This window comes from Sciurus carolinensis, chromosome 16 (assembly GCF_902686445.1).
Source record: "Sciurus carolinensis chromosome 16, mSciCar1.2, whole genome shotgun sequence".
In the NCBI taxonomy this organism is placed as follows: domain Eukaryota; kingdom Metazoa; phylum Chordata; class Mammalia; order Rodentia; family Sciuridae; genus Sciurus; species Sciurus carolinensis.
In genome coordinates this window covers 50,514,357-50,519,220 of record NC_062228.1, presented here as the reverse complement: position 1 = coordinate 50,519,220, position 4,864 = coordinate 50,514,357, and positions in this window count along the sequence as shown.

Genomic DNA, 4,864 nt, shown 5'->3' with positions numbered 1-4,864 from the left:
TGTTCCCCCTGATGGGCAGAATCACAGCCTCTGGGACAGGAGTCCCCTGTGCTTCTCCTCTGCCAGCAAAGCAATAACCTTCTTTATCCTTTTTCTCAAACAGTGTCCTCATTATTGAATTTGCATCAGGGACAAGGACTGAGTTTTCAGTAACAATGGAATCTATTTTACAATATATGAAGACTATATATAGTTAATAACAATGTATTTTACATACTGGAAATTCCTAACATTAGTATTACATTTTAACAGTTCCCACCCCCCAAAAAAATTAGTATAGATAGTTATTCATATGTTAATTAACTAACTCACAAGATATATTTTAGAACAAAATGTTGCAAATGGCGTTTGCATTCTGTTATTTGTCAATTTAGAAACATACAGCAAAGTTACTATGGACATTCCTATAGAGGGTTTTGTTTGGAGGTAGATTTCATTTTTTTATGTAAATACCTAGGATTGGATTGCTGGGTTATCTGATAAATTTGTGTTTATAGGAAACTACCACACTGTTTTGCAGAAGAGATACACAATTTTGCATTACTCTTTATCCTAGCCAGCAATTGCTGCTTTTGTTTTACATAATATGTACGGGTATTTCTTTGTGGTTTAAATTCATATTTTCATCAGGTATAATGATGTTTAGCATCTTTTCCTACACTTATTTGCCACACACATTTTCTTTGATGAAGAGTCTTTGGTGCAGAAGTCTTTGCCAGTTTAAAAAGCAACAACGTTTTCTTATTACTGAGATTTTACATCCCTTCTTCATAGTATATCTTCTAAATCTGGTGAGTATTTTACATGTTTAGGGTATCTGGACCTAGATACTCAACCTTCATGAGAGTCTTGATCTGCATTTAGATGTAATAAAATTTACCACTGAAAAATTACATTCTCATACCAAAGTTGTCTCAAGTACTTGTCTTAAAAAATGAATCAAATATCAGTATTTCAATTAAAAGATTAAAATTAAATAGAATTTAAAAGTTCCAAAGTCCCACCAAATACTGCTGGTACTGGTTGCTGGTACTCCTTTTCCCTGTGTAACGAGGCCTTATCAGGAGGGACGCGCAGAGCCAGAGAAAGAGGTCCTGGCGGTAGGCCCCCCTTCCCCCAACACTGGGAAGGAGAGGGCACAACTGATGTCAGTAAGGCCATTTACTTCTGTGGATACAGAGGACTCTTGGCGGCTTGCTCCTGGCGAGCAGGGAGGTGGTCCTCCTCCCGCTTGGTACCCTCTCCAGCAACGGGAGGGACGTGCGTCCCTTCAGACACTCACCCACCACCCCCCGGAAACCCAGTGGAGAGAATGAAGAAATCTATGCCAGTGACACCTGGTTTTGTCTCAATCTGTATTTACAGGAAATGAAAGAGACTTTGCTAAAGCATTATTGTTCATGTCTGTCAAGGAGTCTAACTTTATCTCTTTTTGAAACAATAATACCAATTAATTATTTAGTGACTTGTAAGAAAGATGGAGTCGTTGATCATGTTTGCTCAGGAATGTCCAGAAGATAGTTTTGTAATATATATTTCAGCAGAAATTAAAATGTAACTTTTATTTATTACTACTATTTTAACTGTATACATGCAACATAATGTGGGTGAATTTGGATTTTTATTTTTCAATGATCAGCATAACCCATTGGGTAGGATCCACCACACCTCTGTGGTCGAGCATGCACATGATTTATCTTGTATTGAATTCCTGTATTCAAGTATTGTTGGAAAGATCATCCTCGGTCCTCATAATCTTGACACTTCTATGTCCTATTGGAATGGTTGGATGAAAATATGCACAAAAGAAAAAGCCTTTCTAAAACTAGAGATGCTCATTAAAAAAGAAAAACCAGAAATCACTTTACTTCAGAAGAACTCTTTTAAAAGCATGAAAATTCAAGAGCAAGAGCAAGAGCAGGAGGGGGAATCATCTTAAGCACCATAAGAACGGTGATTACTAGCTACGCAAGCTCTGATCCCAGCAGCTTGGGAGGCTGAGGCAGGAAGATCTCAAGTTCAAAGCCAGCCTCAGCAACTTAGTGAGACCCTGTCTCAAAATAAAATATAAAAAGGGCTGGGGGTGTGACTCAGTGAGTGAGGACCTCTGGGTTCAATCCCTGGTACCCGCTACAAACGAAAATGAGGTTACTTTCCTACCAGTGAAACAACTTAGAGTTGATGAGAGGTGTCCTGAAGGTAGAGGAAACACGTGGACCAGGAGTTCAATCCCCAAGCTATCGAAGTTCAAAGGCAGCACATAAGCAAACACACAAAAGTCCAGTCCTTCATGATCAAAGAGTCAAATATGAAACCACAGTATGTTACCTTTTTTAATTTACAGAGCTTCAACAGAAGGGCCCAAGCCGACTCATGGGGAAGCAGGTGGCAACCTTGAGTGCTGACCTCTGACGTGAGAGTGCTGAGGACAGGAGCGCGGGAGCCCTGCACGCGCTCCACAGGCAGAACCTCCAGGTCTCCCCGAGCCTGTGAAGAGGGACTCAGGGGTGTGGAGGACCCCCCTAAGGGCAGCACTGCCACCCTTTGGTCTCTGAGATCCTGTCATAGCCAGAGGAAGCCGATGTTCAGCAATCAATTTGTAAAATCATCCGGATCATCCACGGGGTTTCCTTCTGCCTCTCTCTTATTGCTGTTATAGAAATCCGCTTTTTCTCTTTGTTAGATTCAATGCACTTCTTACTGAATGTCCCTCATCCAAGAAACTGACTCCTGGACTGTGATGTCCTTGTGGTCAGGGACTGGACCTACTGTTTGATGACCATGGTCCTGTGAATTTGACAAGCATCTTTATTGCTCTGAAGTGCTACGGGGAAGGAGCGTGAGGCTTGGAAGGAGTGCCTTTGTGTATCTCTGTCTGCCACAGATGTGGAGATGCACCATTCGGAGCTTCATTCAAGAACTTGCCATTTGCTGGGAGGGTTGGTGCACACCTGTGATCCCAGTGACTCCAGAGCCTGAGGCAGGAGGAGAATCACACGTGTGAGGAAAGCCTCAGCAACTTAGCAAGTTAGCCAGAGCATGGCTGAAAATAAAAATTAAAAGGCCTGGGGGTCTGTCGGGGGGCAGCTCAATGGTAGAGCACTTGCCTAGCATGTGTGAGGCCTCTGGTTTCAATCTCCTGCACCAAAAGGATAATTTTTAAAAAAAACTATTGAATGAAAGAACATTTTTTTAAATTGGGAGGGGCACCTTGGAATGTAGCTCAGTGGTAGAGTACCCTTGGGGGGTTCAATCCTGAGCACCAAAAAAAAAGGAAGAAGCAGGAGGTGAAAGAGAAGGAGGAGGAAGAGAACAAGAAGAAGAGGAGGAGGGGAGGAGGAAAAGAAGGAAGAGAACAAGAAGAAGAGGAGGAGGAGAAGGAGAAGGAGGAGGAGGAGGAAGCGGCAGCAGCAGCAACATAGTCAGCAGAGGAAGAAGAACTCGGCATTCAGCAGCAAGCAGCACTGTGAGCCCACAGCTCCCAGCTACAGCACCATCAGGACCCACTCTGCCTGGAGCAGGTCTGGGTTCTCCCGAGGCAGCCCGGACAGAACTGAGGAGAAGCCAAGGTGCAGGGCGCAGCCCGTTCTGCCCAATCCTAGACACCCCTCACCACAGTACGTGAGACAAGCGGGGAGTCCACTCTCTCTGCAAGGTGGTCTGGCTCCCTCCCTGCCCCGTCTGCCTCCTCTTCATTCCTTTCCACTATGGTCACATCTGCATCCTAGGCTGGAGACTGTTCCTGAACCATTCTTCTTCCTTCCTCTTTTTCCTTCACATGCATGACTTCCCCGCCCCCTACACACACACCCACAAAATGATGCACCTGCCGGGAACTAATCCTCTGCTTCCCAGGGGACCCCATCCACATAATGTGCAGAAGGGCATTTAGCATTTATTATAAAACTAATCTCAAAACTTGTGATTTTGCAAGCACATCTATTGTGATAACCAATATCAGAGGCAAGTCCTTGCCTCCCCTCACAATTCAAAGAACCATTTGTTCCTCCTCACCACATCCTGTGCCCCAAGTCTTCAAAATGTGGCTAATTGAATTCTCCTGCCTCGAACTTCAAACTTGGAGGGTGTGACACAGAAACACAGACACCAACAAGAAGTCGTCCATAGGGACAGCAAAGGTCTTTAGTCTTGGGCTGTGGGGTGAATGGGATGGCAACGCCCCCTGCTGGATGGTTCCATCAGAGCCTCATTTTCTCCCGTTTCTCTTCTTATGTTCTGTTTTTCTGGAATTCTCACTGATTTTATGAGCTCATGCTCCAGCACTTAGCAGCCTTCACCATTTATAGTTGTCAAAGTTTTGTTTCATTGTGCACCTTTTCCACTAGAACCTAAGCTCCATGATGGCAAGAGTTTTGTCAGTTAGTTTTCACAGACAGATCCGAGGTACGTGAAGGGTGTACATGTTAGATATTTGATACATTTTAGTTGAATAAATAAAATATGAGGGAAGTTTTCATCAGGAGTTTGGAAATGGAATAATAGAGGTTGTGAGCAACTGAGCTATGTGCAAAACGGAATGGGGAGTGTGCAGAATCAGGTGTTTGATGAGAGCAACCAGGAGAACGAGGACAGAAGAGTTTATGGTGGGGAGAGTAATGCCCCTCAAGATGCCTGGCGCTGGAGTGTCATGTGTGGTGTTCCAACCAGCAGGAAGCCCCTGGGGGTAGCGAAGATGAGTGGTGGTGAGGAAGTCTGAAAGCTCAGGTTGTGTTCTGAACTTTACATGTTCCACACGATGCACAACAAATTTGCTCTATGCAACAGACTTGAGCTCTGTATTGACTTTATTGGGGGGGGGAGGGTGAAGATGAAAGTAGGAACAGGAAAAGATTGTGGACTACAT